The sequence below is a fragment of the Anomaloglossus baeobatrachus genome, chromosome 2, assembly GCF_048569485.1.
Source record: "Anomaloglossus baeobatrachus isolate aAnoBae1 chromosome 2, aAnoBae1.hap1, whole genome shotgun sequence".
NCBI classification, from domain to species: Eukaryota; Metazoa; Chordata; class Amphibia; order Anura; family Aromobatidae; genus Anomaloglossus; species Anomaloglossus baeobatrachus.
The window spans coordinates 514,613,255-514,633,869 of record NC_134354.1 but is presented as its reverse complement, the minus strand read 5'-3'; positions in this window follow the sequence as shown (position 1 = coordinate 514,633,869).

The following is a 20,615-nucleotide window of genomic DNA, read 5'->3' as shown; positions in this document are numbered from 1 at the left end:
CCGTATACCAATGATCACGTTACAGTAAATGACAGCGCCAGGTAAAAGATTATTTATCTCCCATCTGGCATGAACAAACATGTCAGATGGGAGATAAATCTCCTCCCCGGTACCCTCCGGTCCCCCGGTGTCGCCAAAGTGACCCCCCCGACCCCCTCCCGGAAATCCAAGATGTCTGCGCGCACAGCAGCGCGCCAGCCACATTCACCCTACTCCTCTGATTTCTGTCGCATGTGCCATGACACATTTGACAGAAAACTCCTCCCCAGGCCCTGCCAGGTCACCCCCTATAACCCCACCGGTGTTCCCCGGTGTCCCACGGTACCAGTGCAGCGTTGATCCCCCGCGGCCCCCTCCTTCACAGTAGACGCTGCCACATGCACAGAGCGGCTGTTAGCTCAGCTTCCTGTGTTCAGACACAGTGAGTGGTGGTAACCATGCATCTGTAAGCTACTGCAATGCCCTGCTCATGAGGTAAGGAACATAGTTGATCAGGAGAGCTATATACTACATTTCCAAATGGAGATATTCGATTTTATAGTTGCCCTGCTGAACGACTACCAAACATGAGAGTCCATTATACACCACAAGAAAACATGTCTAAATAGCAAGCTCGGTTGTTTAGTATTCATTCAGCTGGATAACTGGACTTAAAGGGGTATTCCATCTCCAAGATCCTATCCCCAATATATAGTAGATGGAATAGCAATAATATCAGCAAATACCAATATTTGGAAATGTAGAATAGTTCTCCTGATTAGGCATGCCCTTACCTCATGAGCAGAGCATTGCAGCTTTGGTAGCAATAGTTACGACATGGACTCTGCTGCTGTGGACCCGGGGAGAGTGGGTGCAGATTCATTGCACCCACACTCCTCACATGGAGGGTCTGCACTCCTAGAAAATGGGGGATACGTTCCCTCAGCGTGTCCCCCCATATTCTAGATGGTCCAGAGTCATCGTGGGACCCCTTATTTCTTTTCCTTACAATAAATTGGTGAAAGAGGGAATGTTTTGGGGAGTTTTTTTCAAATAATTTTTCTTTTGTCTATTTTTTTGTTAGTACTGACAGTTTGTGATGTCGGGTATCTGATAGATGCCATGACATCACAAATTGCTGGGCTTGATGTCAGGTGACATTACAGCTAGTATCAACCCCATTTATTACCCCGTTTGCCACTGCACCAAAGCAAGGGATGAGCTGGGGTGAAGCGCCAGGATTGGAGCATCTATTGGATGCGCCACTTCTGGGGCGCCTGCGGCCTGCTATTTTTAGGCTGTGAAGGGCCAATGACTATGGACCTTCCCACCCTGAGAATACCAGACCACAGCTGTCTGCTTTACCTTGGCTGGTGATCCAAATTGGGGGGACCCTACTTTTTTTTTGTAATTATTAATATTTATAAAATAATTATAAAAAAAAGCCTGGGGTGACCTCCACATTGGATCCTCAACCACGGTAAAGCTGCCAGCTGTGGTTTTCAGGCTACAGCCTTCTGCTTTACCCTAGCTTGCTATCAAAAATGGGGGGACCCAACGTCATTTTTTTTTTAACTTTTTTTAAATAAAAAAAATTAATGGGCTTCCCTGTATTTTGATTGCCAGCCAAGGTAACGTCAGGCAGATGGGGGTGGCAACCCGTAGCTGTCTGCTTTTTCTGCGCTGAGAATCAAAAATACCGCGGAGCGCTACGTCATTTTTTTTAAAGATTTATTTTTACAGCACTGTGATGTCAGGCAATCAAAATAGAGGGAAGCCCTTTTTGTTTTTAGTTATTTAAATAAATAATTAAAAAAAATATATATGGGCTCCCGCTGCATTTTTTGTATTGGTAGATAAGGGTAATCCAAGCAGCTACTGGCTGCTAACCGCCACTGCTTGGTGTTACCTTCACTGGCAATGGAAACTCCAGGGAAGCATTTTTTATTTTTTTTGCCAAAAAACTACAAAAAAATGACGTGAGGTACGCCAAATTTTTGTATGTTAGCCAGGTACAGTAGGCAGGTACGGCTGCCCCCAACCCCCAGCTGCCTATTTGTACCCGGCTGGGAACTAAAAATATAGGGAAGCCCTTTTTTTAATTATTTCATGAATTTCATGAAATAATTAAAAAAAAAAAAAAATAAACGACGTGGGCTTCGCCCCATTTTTATGTCCAGCCAGGTACAACTAGGCAGCTGGGGATTGGAATCCGCAGAACAGGTTAACCCGAGGTTTCTGGGCGCCTCTGCTGTGAATTGAAATCCGCAGCCACCCCAGAAAATAGCGCTTTTATAGAAGCGCCATCATCTGGCGCTGTATCCAACTCTTCCAGTAGCCCTGAAGCCGGGTGGCTTGCTGGGTAATAATGAGTTAATACCAGCTTTGTTTTACTAGCTAGTATTAAGTTAGAGATTCTTAATGTCAGGCAAGTTTGACCCAGCCATTAAGAATCTCCAACAAAGGGTTAAAAAAAGACACCACACAGAGAAAAAATACTTTAATAGAACTAAATACACAGACACACTTAGAGACTCCATGTTTATTACTCCCTCTTATCCCTCCATGATCCATGCTCTTCTGTCTTTCTCCTTCAGCCCATGCAGCTCTGCTACATGAGCAGCACAGCATGGGAGAAAGACGCTGCTGCTCCCCATGCAGTCTTCACTCCGTGAGTGATCAGTGCTGCTGGCTGTTAGCCGTAACATTACCACTGACAGACGGGTTGCCATAGCAACGGTGCTCCAATCATGTGATTCCCGGTGCCGCTGTTAGCGGTGACGTCACTTTTGACAGGCGCGTTGCTATGGCAACAGTGATCTCCGTTATTGACTGGCTGTGTCTGCCGGTTCCTAATGGAACGGGGAAGCAGAACGGGGAGTCGACCGTGTGCCAGAGCATGTTGCCAGTACACGGCGATACACAAACGTGCACCATGTACCGGAGAGATGTAATGACAGGACCTAGAATGACGTCAAAGCCATGTAATCAGTCTGTAGCCAATGAGATAATAGACATGTGACTGGTCACATGGCTATTTTGACGTCACAATAGGTTCTGCATCACCGCTGGTTACCGGGAGGACGCAGCGATTACCGATGGAAAAGCGGCGGGAGATAGAGTGCAGGACGCATCGTGGGCACCGGTAAGTGTTATGGCAATGTTTATTAACTGTATGTGTACATTTATAATGTGTTTTTATGTGTTTGTGATTGCCTCCCATTGTTTCCTATGGGGTTCGAGTGGTTCGTCGAACCGGTTCGCCGAACCGAACTCAAAAGCGACCTCCGTTCGACGAACCAAGCTCGAGCCGAACCGCAACCGGTTCGCTCATCTCTAATAGTCATATAGAGTCATATAGAACCAGTAATAGATACAAAGTAAATACAGATAAATAAGGAGATTTACCAAAGTATAGTTGGAGCACAAATCCAGGTGTGTGACGCCCACCCCGACGCGCGCATATTTCGGTGTGGTCTTTTTTTTATCAAATACTAATAAAGATATTGTTATTGTTAGACCTTTTGTTAGTTTTTTCTTTTTTGGTTCAGGTTATGATTTTTCCAAGTGGTCCTATTGGTCCTATATACCCCCACACCCATGATTATGATTGTATCATAAATGACAGTTTTACTTATCCTGTGGGTGTTGGTATGGGTTTTCTTCTCTAACAAAATTTTTGATTGATACTTGTTCTACTCTAATCAACTGCATATTACTATCTTGTATTTTATCATCAGGGTTAATATTTGAACATTGCTCTACTCTTTAATTAACCCATTTTGTTGTATATACAGTAACTGCCTGTGACTTCATTAAACATCGTCATGATTAAGAGACTTTTATCTACTTTTTGTATCCCCACATGGTTTTAATGTTTTAGTATAGTCCATTTTAATTGTGAAAATAAAAGCAATATTTTAACATTTAGATTTTTTTTGCAGCTGCTGGATCCCCACCTTTTTAAGCACCCAACATTATCTACATCTGATGAGCTGTTTTTCCCCTTTCCATTTTTTTCTTCAACAGACCTCTGGGTGGCGCACAGTAAATGCTACGGTCAAAGATTGACAGCTGCATTGAACAGGTTAACACCCATGTGCGCAGATACACTCTACCCATGGCTGTTAAAAGCAGGTGATGGCTGGTTAATTCAGCCATCATATGCCAGCAAAGATGTGGGCTTTGGCATGTGAGACTGCATAAAAGGCAAGGAGAAGATTATTGACGGACATAGCACATCGTACGTCATCAAGGGGTAAATGCATTTTTTCAAATATTTAATAATGATTTTATTTATATTTCATACTGCATTCTATATTAAATTTTAATTATGGAAAAATTTTAATTTTCACACAGAGTACTGAGGCTATTTATACTTTCAGTTCTTTCAGAAAATCTACATGAAAATTAGTAGCAATAGACTGCTTTGATCCTGTCTTTTGGGTTGAAGCATCTAATGAGTGCTTACAGTAATCATTGTGAATAAAACAGAAACGGAGGATCTGGGCCATTATCTATGGTGAATAGTGGCTCTTGTGTTAACAGCTGTGTATAGAGGTGATAACTCATTGTAATCCTGCCAGTGATGATAATGAGACTTCTAAAAATCTTTTGTAAACAAGAGGAAGTATGAGGCTACAATTACCTGAATGGCAAATGACTGTTTATTCTTTGTTTTTTTTTAAATAAAGATTGTAATATGAAAAAGAATGCCCTTTTTATAAATACATTTAGCACGAAAATCTGATTTTAACAATAGGTAATTTTCTGGCCATTTAACTAGTCAAGAGTGAGCACTAAAATGCTTGAGTGCTTTATACTTGAATCGGGCAGGTTGGACGCTCGGACTGTCTAAATTTGAGTAACGAGTATAATAGAAGTAAATGGGAAACTCAAGCATTTTTTTTAAGCATGAATCCCCAGGAGGGCTGGGGAGGCCCTAAAGTAGCTGAAAGGGATGGAAACAGCAGTCAAATGCAATGGGAACATCATGGGGAAGACACGTGGATGACTTCAAGGTTGCGCTAGAAACAATATTCCCAGCTACTTTACGGACAGAAAAAAATACAATTGTGTGCATTAGATTTATTAAGTCTCCTAGCTATCTCTGGTACTGTAAAAATCAGGTTTTAAATTTGCATAAAATTCATGAATAAATGCTGCAAAAAAAACGCAGCAAAAATGCAACTTGGAAATATATGTTTTAGTGATGGTTGGTCCCGGACTGTAAAAGTCCAGGTCTGCACAGTTTCAAACGTACCTGAGTGCTGAACCCAGAATTCTCAAGGAATTCCAGCAAATGATCCAGATCTGGCACTCGGGTAATACAAAAATTTAAAGAAAAATAGAGAAAAAATATTCAAGCAAGCAGCACTATACTTACTGAGCCTCTGGCACAACTGTAACTGCTCCGCAGCCTCTCATTTTTCTTCTGGGGCCACTCATTGGGCTTGTGCATATTCACTGCTTTCCCTGATGATCAGCGTCTGTGATTGGTTGCAGTCAGACGCATCCTCACTCTGAGTGACAGTGTGTCTGACACATTCAATCACAAACCCCGTCTGCCGGTCTATAGCGTACAGTAAAAATAAATAAATACAAAATTTGGCGTATGGCCCCCCATAATATTAGGACACACAGTTCAGATAAAGCACACATCTATAGGCTGCAGTCCGCAGCCATGCGCTTATCTTCTCTGTGTATCAAAATAAGAGGAACCACTAGTGGTTTTTTTTACTATCAGTATTTATATAAATAATTTTAAAAAACAGCGATCAGTCAACCCCTCCAATTTTGATACCCAATGTTGATAAAGAACGACAATTGGGGCTGGTATTCTCAGGCTGGGGAGACCCGTGCTTATTGGGAGATCCCCAGCCTAAAAAGAGCAGCCTGCAGCCACCCAGGATTGTCGCATCTATTAGATGAGGCAATCGCAGCACTTTAACCGGCTCTTTCCAATTGCCCTGGTGTAAAGGCGTATTTGGGGTAATAAGGGATTAATGGCAGGTAACAGCGGCCACTAAGCCCTAGATTAGTAATGGGATGCATCTATGGGACCCATCTATGGGATTCCCCATTACTAATCTGTAAGTGAAAAGAAATAAATAAAAACACAGAAAAAATCCTTTATTTGGAATACAGACAAAAAAACATCCTATTTCACCACTTTCTTAACCCCCAAAACACCCCTGCAGGTCTGATATAATCCACACAAGGTCCCACGACAATTCGGCACTGCTTTATCTGAAAATACAGTATGAAATCATGGAACATGTCTGCACACTGTATCTGCAGGCAGAGCCATAGCTGTGATCAACTGTGACTCACTCAGGTAAGTTGTGATCATAGCTGGGAGGTTCCCTCGGTCCTCCACCTATGACTGCAGGTAACCTGACCTCAGGTGTGGTCACTGAGTTTAATGAAGTACCCTGAGGTCAGGTTACACGTAGTCACAGGTGAAGGAACGTGGAAATCTACACTTGTGATCGCATCTTACCTGAGTGACGTTATAACTGATCGCAGCTCAGTCTCTGCATGCAGTTACAGCATGTGAACACGACTGGGGGCTGCAACCTGTAGCCATGTTTTTTATTTGTGCTCGGTATCTTAATATCTTAACATGGGGGGACGCTATGCCAATTTTTTATGTATTTATTTATATTTATACATCGATAGTCATGCACAGCGTTTGTAATTAGGAGCAGTCAGACGCTGTCACTCAGGGTGTGGGCCTAACGGCAACCAATCACATACACCAGTGGGCAGGGAAAGCAGTGCATATGCATGAAGGCTAATGCACAGCTCCTGAAGTGAATGAATGATTGTGAGAGCAGTGACAGCCTACCTAGATCTTCGGTAAGTATAGCTTGCCTGCTCCTATCTCTTCTACCACCATTTTTAATAACCGGATTCTGATCCCCATAGACTTATATGGGGACTGGAATCTGGACAGATATCTGGGATCAATCCTAAGTCAGAACCGGATTTTTTTTTAAAATCTGATTAGGTCTGCCTGTCCCAGTTATCTGTGGGTTCACCCATCACTAATACCTTTAAAAGCCAAGCCATTTCTCACCATATATATCCATCTCCTATGACTGCAGTAAATTACGTAGTAGTGGGATAAATAAAACTGCACACACTGAAAGTCACAGTTAAATGTAATTTAACATTTTATTACATTATCTTTGCATGTGGTATGTGTGACATGGTCAGAGACATCCTTTTTAATTCATGAAGGAGGGACTCAGAACTTTACAAAGCCTAAGCAGTCAGTACAAGAACAGACAAAAATTAAAATAAGAAGGGACTCCAATACACCCTGTATTAGAAATAAAAGAGGGCTTCATGCTTATCTACACCAAACAGATTTGTAAACTGACTTTAAAGCGGGCTTTACACGCTACGATATATTTAACGAGATGCCGGCGGGGTCACGTCGTAAGTGACGCACATCAGGCCTCGTTAGTGATATCGTAGCGTGTGACAGCTATAAACGATCAGAAATACTCACCTTCTCATTCATCGCTGACATGTCACTCATTTTCTAAAAGTCGCATGTCCTGTTGTTCATTGTACCCGGGGCAGCACCGTGTGACACCCCGGGAACGATGAACTGCAGCTTACCTGCGGCCGCCGGCAATGCTGAAGGAAGGAGGTGGGCGGGATGTTTACGTCCCGCTCATCTCCGCCCCTCCGCTTCTATTGGCCGGCCGCTGTGTAACGTCGCTGTGACGCCAAATGTTCCTCCCCGTTCAGGAAGTGGATGTTCACCGCCCACAGCGAGGTCATTTGGAAGGTAAGTACGTGTGACGGGGGTTACAGCATTGTACGACACGGGCAAGAAATTGCCCGTGCCGCACAAACGATGGGGGCGGGTGCGATCGCACGAGAAATTGTAAGGTGTAAAGCAGGCTTTAGTCACCAAGAAAGCCTAATCTTCCTGAACCTAATTAACAATCCGCAAATTACTCTGAATAAAACTCTCCTCCTATTCTTACTAGCTACTGCCAAATTATTCATCCCTCTTCTCTTGCGTACCCACTATCCAGAACTGGCTGCTCCGAATTGACCATCTGTACCATATTGAAGAGCTGGCAGCCTTTTCATACCATTCCCAAGTGAAATTCAGGCTCACCTGGGCCCCTTGGTTGAAATTCCAGGAGTCCACCACATTTTTTGACCAGTGACGTCTTTACCCCCTCCCCTCCCCAAACTAGATACGATGCATCTCTCACTCACTATACTCTCCATTTCTACCCGTTGCTTCTCAGTACCACCTTCCAACTATTCCTACTTCTCTCTTCCCCCACTTCCTCTCTTATATAGAGGTCCTCAGAACTGGTTGCTCCTAATAATCTAACCGCTTTGCCTACTCCTCTTCTTTCTACCCCCCTCCCCATCCCACTTCAGACATGTTTTATACCTGCTTATTTCTTCTAAAGTTGATCATTCAAGAAAGTTCATTGTGGACCACATTTTGACCACAAAGGTACATATTCCCAATTGGGATATTAATGACAAGTGAGGAAAGACAAACTGGATCTTTGGAACTGAACTCCGTAATTAAGACTTTTCCTCAAAGATACATGTACCATTTTGTTATGTATATCCCCATTCAGTTATCTTCTTGCATGATACCACCATGTTTTGATCAATACTTGTATGGTATGTAGTTATGTACTGTGTTACTTGTGTTTTTCCTTATAATAAAAAGAATATTGAAAAGAAAAGAGGGCTTCATACACATTCTGTTAAAATTGTTAGGTTATGGGACTCCTAGAATCCCAAGGCCTATGCACTAAGTGCAAGGGCTCACAAAAATTAGCAGGAGGGACTGCAATAAACCCTTGAAGGAGGGCTTCAGAGTACAATGTTTCACAATATTAAAGAGTGGGGCTCCTTGATTAATAAAGCTAATGCACTATGTGCAAGGGATGCCAAAAATTAGAAGGAGACACGACAATACACCACAGAAGACAGCAAGAGGAGGGCCTCAGAAAACAATGTTTTCCCCATTATTAAGGAGTGGGAGTCTTAAGGTACCATCACACATAACCAGATCGCTAGCAAGATCGCAGCTGAGTCACGCTTTCCGTGACGCAGTAGCGATCCCGTTAGCGCTCTTGTTATGTGTGACACCTACCAGCGATTAGGCCCCCCTGTTGTGAGAGCTCTAGTCATTGCAGAATGGTCCAGGCCATTTTCTTCAAAGGCGATGTCCTGCTGGAAAGGACACATCGCTGTGTTTGACACTGTGTCACAGGGTCACAGTGACTGCTGAGATCATTATACAGGTCGCTACTGCGACCTGTATTGTTCCAGCATCGCTGGTAAGATCTGACTGTGTGACATCTCACCTGCGACCCCCCAGCAACTTACCTGCGATCCCTATCAGGTTGCATCGTTTTTGGGATCGCTGGTAAGTCGTTGTGTGTGACTGGGCCTTAAGACTAGGAACACCAATGCATTGTATGCAAGGGTTGTGAAAAATAAGAAGAAGGAAATCAAATACACCCTGGAAGATATGTAGGAAAAGGCCTTAGAAATGTTTTTTTCCCTATTATTAAGAGGGCGACTCCTAGGCTATTAAAGCCTATTCACTATATGCAAGGATTGCTAAAAATTAAAAGGAAAGAATGCAATAAACCCTGGAAGACACGTAGAAGCAGGCCTCAGAATTTGCTTTTTCCCAATGTTAAGAGTGTAACTCCTAGACTAGTAAGCCTATGCACTAAGCGCACAAGATAAAAAAAAATAACCTCTGGGGGTATATATGTTCTGGGGTACTCCTTCACCATCTCCAAACACTTTTCCCTCCTTGTCAGAGTACCCTGAGTATTAGGGCTGGGGAACTGGGAGGGTCTAACGAAACTGTCCCAGACCTTTAATAGTGTTCCCCTACCTCTGTTGGACCTGCGTTTTGTCTCAATTGTTTCTCCTACTTGGTTGCCCAAGGAACTATTACCTCTGCCAGATGAGAATTTTTTGACCAACTAGTGCCTTCGGGTATTGCACTGTTTCACTGGCCCTCTCTGCTTTAGATAGGAGAGATGGAAACTTCTCCTTGACACATTGGTCAAGAAGGGTGAACAACCAGTAATCAGTGATGGCCAAAATGCCAGGGTCATGGTAATGGCAGTGAGACATAATGTCAGTCATGTGTGCCAGACTCGCAACATGCAAGACTTCCCTTTCTCCACCAGTAGAACGGCTCCATTTTGTCCGCTTCCTCTTTCTTCTCCTCCGACTGCTCCTCCTCTTCAGGTCATCAATGCTGAACAGACGGAATGACACTGTTGTGAGTAGTACCCTCTATAGTGCAGACAACCATTTCCAGTTCCTCATCCTCCTCAGCCTCCTCTTAAGCCTCCTCCTCAACATTTACACTCAATGTGTGCTGAGAAGATGAGATGAGGCTCGGTTGTGTAGTATTACCCTGTGTACTAGCTTTCTGCATATACACTTGGTGCACATGCAAAGCTTAATTTTTAATTGTGAACCATAAGTGTTTATGTAGACACAGAAGCAGGATGGTTGCACTGATTATGGCACCATCACTTCTCAACAACTTGGCTGATTCCTGAAAGTTTTGAAGAACCTTAAAGATATCAGACATCCATGCCCACTTGTCGGTTCTTATGTGCAGAGGCTGACTGGAATACCTATGGGCAGGTTGTAGCTGGTATTCAGCTACTGCCCTCCACTGCTTACAAAGCCTTGCCAACACTTACAATGTGGAGATCCAGCACATGTGCATGTTGCACACAGTCGATGAGCTGGAACGTGCAAGTACTGCTGCAGCACTGCCAGACCGTGGCAGCTGTAGCTGACTTGTGGAAATGGGTGCACATGTGGCGTACCTTCACAAGTACTGTAGCTTAGGCAAATCTTGGTAGGTTTTCATAAACCTCCGAATAACTAAGTTGAGCACGTTGGGCAGGCAAGGTACATGTACAAGCTTGCAAGCTTTAGGGCCACCACCAGGTTATGGCATTATCACACATGACCTTATCTGGTTGTAGGGAAATTTAGCATCCATCGCCACAATCACTTGTCCAAGTGTGATTAAATGGACCTTCCTAGTAGTTCAATTTATCAGGGTATGGATGATGTTATGGGACAAGTGCTCGTGTAAGGCAGGGACTGCGCACTGGGATAAATAGTGGCGGCTGGGGACCGAGTACCGTGGGACGGTTAACGGATAAGAAAATAAGAAAATCCTGTGTGTCCACAAACCCAAATCACAACATTTCCAGGGCAAGATATTTCCTTTTTCATTGCAAGGCATGGAGGTAGGGATAGCTGAAAGTTGCATCGGTGCAAGGAAGTGGACATGGTTGCTGATGGTTGTTGCAAATGTGCAGTGACATGTGTAGGACAGAAAACATCCATGGTTGTTTTGGACAGGGGATTGGTAAGGACATAGCACAGGGAAAGAGGCACTGTTGTGACTCGCAGACGATTGAGGACTCAGGGGTTTGGCCCGCCAAGTCAGGCACTTTGATGACATGTGCCTGAGCATGCTGGTAGTGATCAGGCTAGTAGTGGTCAGGCCCCTGCTAGTCTTGGCATGGCAGTTGCAAATTACTGCTTTTTATCATTCACACTTTCGTTAAAAAAGTGCCAGACTGGGGAACACTTAACCCTTGGCTGGGAACTTGCTGTGTGTGTGTGCCATGGCAAACAGTGTAATGCCTACTCCCTCTGGCCACCAATTGTGGCACTATGGATCCCTCACCTTTGAATTGCTGTCCTCACTCTGCATGCCACCTTCCCAGGTTGGGTCAGTGACTTCATTGTCTACCACCTCGCCTTCCATTACCACACTCTGAACATCTTCCTGACCTGTTGAGTTAACAACATGACTTGTTGGCAACTGTGTCTCATCATCTTCCTCCTTTTGAGACAGTAATTGCTATTCCCCACCATCATCTTCTTCTTACCGTGGCTGCTCGAATATTTGGGTATCACTGCCCAGGACCTCCTCACATTCCTCTGGAGACATGCATGGCGATAGACCAGAATCAATACATGTAAATATAAAGTTCTCCTTGGAGTATCTCAGTGGGTTACCACTTGTCTCTTAGTACTTGCCAGGGTGGGAGTTAGGAGGATCACTGGGAGGATTATGTGGTCCCGACTCTTGGCTAGTGAGACTGGACTGTATGGAAGAAAGGGTGGTTCTGGGAAACAGAATGGAACCATTTTCTTCAATCCAACCAACCACCTGTTTGCACTGTTCTGGCTTCAACAGTGGTGTCCATTTCCCCTATGCAAAGTGGAACTGGAATATAGGTCTAATGGAGGAGTCTGTTTATTGTGCTCCCACAGTGGACACAGTTTCACTTGACACACGGCCTCGGCTTCTGAGCATATGATCAGCAACATTCCAATTTCTCTATCCCTTTCTGCACGCCTTGCACATGTGAAATTGGGTATGCAGATAACAGCAGCAATAATAAGGAATAGAAGAGAATAGCTATGGGACTGAAAAGGACTTTTCGTTTTACATTGCAGCAACAAGGACTGTAAAGCAATAATCTCTGCCTATGTTTGTTTAATGCAAAACTAATACACTGTCCCTTCTCCAGCAACTCTCCCTACACTAAATATAGCAAAGAGCAGTCTTACTAGAAAATAGAATATACAAGTACATCTCAATAAATTAGAATATCATCAAAAAGTTAATTTATTTGAGTAATTCAATACAAAAAGGGAAACGCATATATTATAGAGTCATTACAAACAGAGTGATCTATTTCAAGTGTTTATTTCTCTGAATGTTGATGATTATGGCTTACAGCTAATGAAAACCCAAAAGTCATTATCTCAGGAAATTAGAATAATTACCACAAAACACCTGCAAAGGCTTCCTAAGCATTTAAAATGGTTCCTAAATCTGGTTCAGTAGGCTACACAATCATGGGGAAGGCTGCTAACTTGACAGATGTCCAGAAGGCAGTTACTGACACTCTCCACAAGGAAGGAGGGTAAACCACAAAGGGTCATTGCTAAAGAAGCTGGCTGTTCTGTATCCAAGCATATTAATGAAATGTTGAGTGGAAGGAAAAAGATTGGAAGAAAAAGGTGCAAAAGCAACCAGGATAACTGCAGCCTTGATAGGATTGTTAACAAAAAGGCTCTTCAGAAATTTGGGGGAGATTCACAAAGAGTGGACTGCTGCTGGAGTAAGTTCTTCAAGAGCCACCACACACAGACATATCCAGTACATGGGCTACAACTGTTGCATTCCTTGTATCAATCCACTCATAACCAATAGACAATGCCAGAAGCGTCTTACCTAGGCCAAGGAGAAAAAGAACTAGACTGTTGCTTAGTGGTCCAAGGTGTTGTTTTCAGATGAAAGTAAATTTTGCATTTAATTTTGGAACCAAGGTCCCAGAGTCTGTAAGAAGAGTGGAGAGGCCACAATCCAAGCTGCTTGAGGTATAGTGTGAAGTTTCCACAGTCAGTGATGGCTTGGGGAACCATATCATCTGCTGGTGTAGGTCCACTGTGTTTTATCAAGACCAAAGTTAGCGCAGCCAAATACCAGGAAATTTTAGAGCACTTCATGCTTCCCTCTGCAGACAAGCTTTTTAGAGATGGAAATTTAATTTTCTAGCAGGACGTGGCACCTGTCCACACTGCCAAAAAGTACAAATACCTGGTTTAATAACCACAGTATCACTGTGCTTGATTGGCCAGCAAACTCGCCCAACCCAAACCCCGTACAGATTCTATGGAGTACTGTCAAGAGGAAGATGAGAGACACCAGACTCAACAATGCAGATGAACTGAAGGCTGCTATAAAAGCAACCTAGACTTCCATAACACCATCTTCATTGGCTGTAAACCATAATCCTCAACATTAACAGAAAAAAAACACTTGAAATAGATCACTCTGTGTGTAATGACTCCATATAATATATGCATTTCCTTTTATGTATTGAATTACTGAAATGAATTAACCTTTTGATAATATTTTAATCTATTGAGACGCACCTGTATGTCGGTAAAGGTCTAACACCCATGGATTTTGGGATGTGATGTCCGAAAACCTCATAAGAGAGGTTTGAGAGTGTGGTATCCACATACTTTTGACCATTTAGTGTGTGTAATCACACAAACATATTATCAGATAAGAAATACCAAACTACAAAAGATTTGTTAAGACTGTAAGCATGAAGATAAAAATTTCTGTACATGTGTTGTGCCACAAAAAATTAGTTTCCTCCTTTTAAAACAATACTTACCGTAGGATGAATGGTTTTGCTTTTCAAAGTGCAGTAAATCAATTTGCAAAAGAAGAAAATTCATAAGAAAACATTTCATCTTTATTATCTTATGAGAAGAGAGGGACATAAATGAAAATAATACAGTTTTACTAAAATATTTTGTTTTTCTTGGCTATGTGGTTATGATTAGCTAATCTCACGGACATACTATCAGAAATGTTTTGCAAGTGGCTAGTGTTTTATAACTATTCTGCAAATTCTAGATTAGATCATATCCATACTAAATAGGTTAGAAACTTTGGGTCATTGGAAAGGTGAAAAAGAGCACAAATCTAGAACATTCACTGCAAGTTTCATATAATCCTATAAAGAGATTAGTTTAAGATTATATCCTTCTGAACTTCAATCAAGTCAGATATTTTAAAGGTATTGCTGACAGAGGTAAAAATCTTTATAAGAGTTTAGAAAATTGAATACTTTTCCAAAACACCTTTTGTATATAAACATTTCTGGCTTCTAAAATGACTTTCATCAAAATATAGTATGATATATGGTAGATCAAAAAATGTACAAAGTCTTATGTGATCTCTAGTCTTTCCATGTACATCAATGTGTTTAGATAGATAAAAGGCGGACAAAGCAATAAGAACAACAACCAGAAATTAATTAAACACAGATTTACTTCATGTTATCAAAACTATGAGTAAAAAAAATGAAGCATAAAAACCCCATTCAGGCATGAGCTAAAAGAAATGAATAAATAAATGTATGTGAAAACTTCACAGCTTATTTAATAAAAATACACTATAAACACATTCATTTAGTACATATATTTTAGTGTAAAATACGTATTAGTTATAATTACAGAAACTTCTCTCTCATTGCTAACTGTGTAGTCAACTACATGATTTTAAGCTTTATCCCAAAATATCGTCCACAATTTTTTCCCAAAAAAATGCTTTTGTCATTATTACATGTTCTCAATGCATCCAATATACGCACAGTGTATACTCGGTGCCATACTATTTACACCAGTGACTGTGAAGTTATTTATATATAGAAAAAAATTCAACCATAAAGGCCCACCAACTTATAGAAACTCCAAAAGTAGATGTCTAATAACAAGCTTGTTGACTGTTTCTAGTGGCAACCAGCAGAATTTTCATTTCAATTCTTCTATGAATTGTGAAATAGCCTACTACTTGATCACTTCACACAAAAAAATGTATATAATATTTTTTGTAATCATATACACAAGTCCAGGAATATTTACTCAGAGACACAAGTTTTGGCATGTTAGCTATATACCAAAGCATATTAAAGACACAGTTATATAATCAATAAAGTACTAAAAGTGCAGACTGTCAGCTTTAATTTGAATGTATTGACATTAGATTGGAGTAAGGGTTTAGGAATTACAACTCTTTAATATGTAGCTGTTTTTTCCAAGGGACAATATATAACTGAAAAATTATCTCAAAAGCTCTTTAATGGGCTGCATGTGCTATTTACTTATGTATCCATAATCAATTAAGCAAATAAAAGGTGTGGAGCTAAGTCCAGGTGTGGCATTTACATTGGAAGCTGTTGCTGTGAATCCACAATATGCGGACAAAATAGTTCTCAATGGAAGAAAAACAGACAATCATTAGGTTGAAAAGAAGAAATATTCCATAGGCAAGAAAGCAGAAATATTAGTAGTGCCCAACTCAACAGTTTGATACATTTAAAAAAAAAAAGAGCATACGTAGTGATGAGCTTGGGAATTCAAAAAAGTCAGAATATCCACGGAAAACAAAAGCATTCTTTCCATGGGGAAGAAAAACCTCTTTACAACATCCACCAAAGTGAAGAGCACTTTCCAGGAAGCAGATGTTTCAGTATCTAAAGGCCCCTTTACACACTGAGACTTTCAGCGATCCCACCAGCGATCCCAACCTGGCCGGGATCGCTACAAAGTCTCTGGTGAGTCGCTGGTGAGCTGTCAAACAGGCAAACCTGGTCAACGACGCAACAGCGATCCGGACCTGCAGAACGACCTAGCTAGTGGGGACGTTGTAAAGCAGCTTTTTGAAAGGGAAGTCGCTAACAAAGTCGCTGTAAAGTCCCCTTTACACACTGAAACTTTCTAGCGATCATGCTGCACAGCGGGAAACAAAGGACCAAAGAATGGTCCTGAACGATTTGTAGCGATCAGCAACTTCACAGCAGGGGCCAGGTCGCTGATGTGTTTCACACACTGCAATGTCGCTGGGGAGGTCGCTATTATGTCACAAAACCGGTGACGTTACAGCGATGTCGTTTGCGATGTTGCAGTGTGTAAAGCTTCCTTTAGTCTACCATAATGTGAAGACTTCATGAGAGCAAACAAAGAGGGTTCATCACAAGGTGAAAAGCATGAATCAGTCTTTAAAATATCAGGTCTGTAAAGTGCTGTGAAATTATTAGAACTTTATAAGTAATTAAAATAAATTAATAAATAAATTAAATAAATGAAAATAGCAAGGTCAGATTAGACTTTGGCAAAAAAAAACAACAGCCCAATTCTGGAAAACCATTATTTGTAGAAATGAAACTAAAATTAACCTGTACCAGAATGATGGGAAAAAGAAAGAATAGAAAAGGCTTGGAACAGTTTATAATCCAAAGCACATCACATTCTCTGTAATACATGGTGGAGGCAGTGGGATGGCTGGGCATACACGGCTTCTGAAGGCTCTGGGTCACTAGTGTTCATTAATGATGTGAGTCAAAACAAAAGCAGCTGGATAAATTCTGAAGTGTACTTTGCTATATTTTCTGCTCAGATTTAACCATATACAGTATGGTTGATTGGACAGCACTTCACAGTACAGATGGACAATGACTCTACACATACTGTGAAAGCAACCCAGGACTTTTTTAAGACAAAGAAATTGAATATTCTGCAATCACGAAGTCATCACCAGTTCTTAATCCCATCAAGCATGTATTTCACATGATTAAAGGGAATCTGTCATGCTTTTGTGTTTTTTTGTTATGAACATGGGCATACAGGTGGCATAGAGGGGAAATTATTGTTGCCTGTATCATCCTGGATGATGAGTCATTTTGGAAAAATCCTTTTTATATCTTCTATCTTCTGGGCTATGGGACGTGTGCTGAACAGAAGACAAATCAGCCTCTGGTCTTCATTAACCCCAATTTCTTCTCCTCTTCTCTTTAGTATGCGCTTGTTATATCAGAAGCATGTCTGGAAATCCCGCGCTTGCACATTGTGCATGCCGTCTCTCCCTGGGTAATTTTTTTCCCTTCTGTGGGCATAGTCATCAATTTTGATGTGCACAGGCACTGCGGAGTAACTATGAAGTAGCAGTGACTCCCCTGTGCTTGTGCACATCAAAATTGAATTCTGTGCCCACGGAAGGGTAAAAAAGTACAGAGGGAGAGATGGCATGCAGAATGCACAGATGTGGGATTTCTGGCTGTGCTCTTGACATCATAAGTGCATACTAAAGAAAAGAGAAGGAGATATTGAGGATGGTGAAGACCGAAGACTAGCTTATCTTCTGGACAGTACACGCCCCATAGCCTGGAAGATAGAAGATATGAAAGAGGATTTTCCAAAATGACCCATCATCCAGGAGACATACAGATATGGCTAATTTTATCTCTATGCCTCCTGTATTCTCATATTAATATTATAAAAAACACAAAAGGGTGAAAGATTCCATTTAAGTCAAAACATAAGGCAGAAAGACCTACACACAAGGAACAACTGAAGTCAGCTGCAGTAAAGGTCTGATGAAGCATCACGAAACCCAGAGTTTAGTGATGTCCATGACTTCCAGACTTCAGGCAGTAATTGTCTGCAAAGGAGTTTTAATAAAGTATTAAAAATGAACAGTTTGTTTATGGTAAAGTAAATTTGTCCCATTACTTTGGAGTCCCTGAAATGAGGAGGCTTTGTAGAAAAATGGTTGCAATTTCTAAAACTTCACAGGATACTTTTGTTCAACCCCTTTAATTTAACCTGAAAGTGTACAATAAAATGTAATCTCAATTGTTTCTTTTAAAAAAAAAAAATAGCGCTATGCAGAGTCACTGTCCAAATATTTCTGGACTTAACTTTACATTATATATAGCATTTTTAAGGTAAATATATGCTGTAGAAAGAAAAAAATTAACTGAAAACTTAGTCATAGTAGCTGAGTTAGGGAATACTAGGTTATAAAACTGAAAGCAGCTCGCAGCTTATTTGTTTTAGGCAAATCCTACATTTTTCCTTTCCTTTACATTAGATATACTATATATCTCCCCCATAATACTTTTTCTTACCCTTGATCCTGTATTAGCCCGTGCAAGACTTAATATTTACAATAGGAGTGCTTTATTATTTTAAATGGAAAAACATTTATATTAAATGTAATAAAAAAAGAAAATGTATTTTTTAAAAAACGTATTATAATTATACAGTAAATTATTATTATTATTATTATTATTATTATTATTATTATTATTAATCTAACCAATCAAGTTACTTCTATTATAGAAAATATGATCATAGTGAGTTTAGAACTACCTCTAAAGACATATCAGATAAAATAACATATAACATTGCTTTTAATTGTAATTATCTCACTGTAACTTGTATGTAAATTGAACATTAAAATTGCATGTCAACCAGTGTGTTCATCAATATACGGGGTGGGACACGAAAATCAAATCCTTGTTTTTGTGTGGTTCACATAGGATAATGTTTATCAGACCTCATTCATCAGCACTGTCTTTGTTGCTCATAGCATCCAAACAGCGCTCATCTTTTATTTTACTAGAGCAGTTAAAAAATGAATGGGACCTAAACTGAATATAACCAACCTATGATGTGCAAACAAACTCATTTATAGAAGCAAATAACTGTTTTACTGGTACAGTGAAATACTGTATTTCAAATATTGACTCAACAGTCCAGAAAACCTCCTGTTATTTTTCTGTAACCCAATCCATATGTTTTCATATATAGATGAGATGCTTGGCATTGTACACATGGCAAAGTATGGCTTTTTGACTGAAATTCTTTCATGAAGATCACTTCTAGCCAGAATTCTCCCATAGATAAGTGCAGCTGGGACCAATTTCTTGCTTTTAGTTCTAAACTGATGGCACTGCTGGACATCTTCTGATTTTGAAGATTGGAAAGCACAATGTGTCTTTAATCTGATACACTAACTTTCTTTGGCCAAACACTGCATCCTCAAAGTTGCCTACTTCTTGGTGTGTTCTCAAAACAGCTTGACCAGCAAATTTTGAAACCCCGGCCTGCCTTGAAATCTTTACTTGGGAGAGACCTTGCTGATGCAGTATAACTATCTTGGTTTTTTTTTGGTTTTTTTGCTGTGCTCAGTCTTGCCATAGTCTATGACCTCTGATATGACACAAGGACAAGGAGTCCTGGAAGATAAGATATGGCCCCCACAGAGCCCTGATCTTAACATCATTGAGTCTGTATGGTATTAAATAAAGAGGAAGAAGGACTTGCACAAGCCTACATCTACAGAAGATCTGTGGCTAGTTCCTTCAAAAACTGTATGCAGTTTGACTTGGTTTACACTTTTTTTTTTGTTCATTTATTTTTAATTGTGTTAATTGATAACAATAAATTATTATCACTTCTATTCTTGAAAATATACTTTGTTGCATTTTTTGATACCTGCCTAAAATTACTGCAAAATGCTATGTATATACAGTCATGGTCAAAAGTGTTGGAACAGAAAATTAAGTTTTTCTCCCAGAAAATGATTACAAATACACATGTTTCGTTATACACAAATTCCTTTGTGTGTATTTGAAAAACACAAAAAAGAAATGGAAAAAAGCTATAATTTGGACATAATTTAAAAAAAAAACAAACAAAAAGTTGACTGGAGAAAATTGTTCAATATGCGAAGAGAAGAAGGAAAAGGATAAACCCGCGCTGCCATGTGGAATAGGAAGATGATCACTTGAGGATAAAGACGTGATTTATTATTCAACGTGTTTCAGAGTCTTGAAAACGCCTTCTTCAGGAATCAAAACCACTGATGTACATCAGAGAAGAAGGAGCTTTAAAGACTTTGAAATGTGCGTTGACTAATAAATCATGTGTTTATCCTCAAGTGATCATCTTCCTATTCCACATGGCAGCGTGGGTTAACCCTTTCCTTTTTCCCTTTGCATATTGATCCATCTTCAGGGTCTGCAGCAGCTGTTGTGGTTTTTATTTCTTGCTCTTTCAGTAGTTGTGAAGTAGAATATGAAAATCACACCTTAAGCAAGATAAAAAAGGAAGACACTGACTCAATTTTTGCATTGTGTGTCTGTGTGTGCCAGTCTAAGTATGGAAAACACAAAGAGGAGTAGAAAACTGTCTGA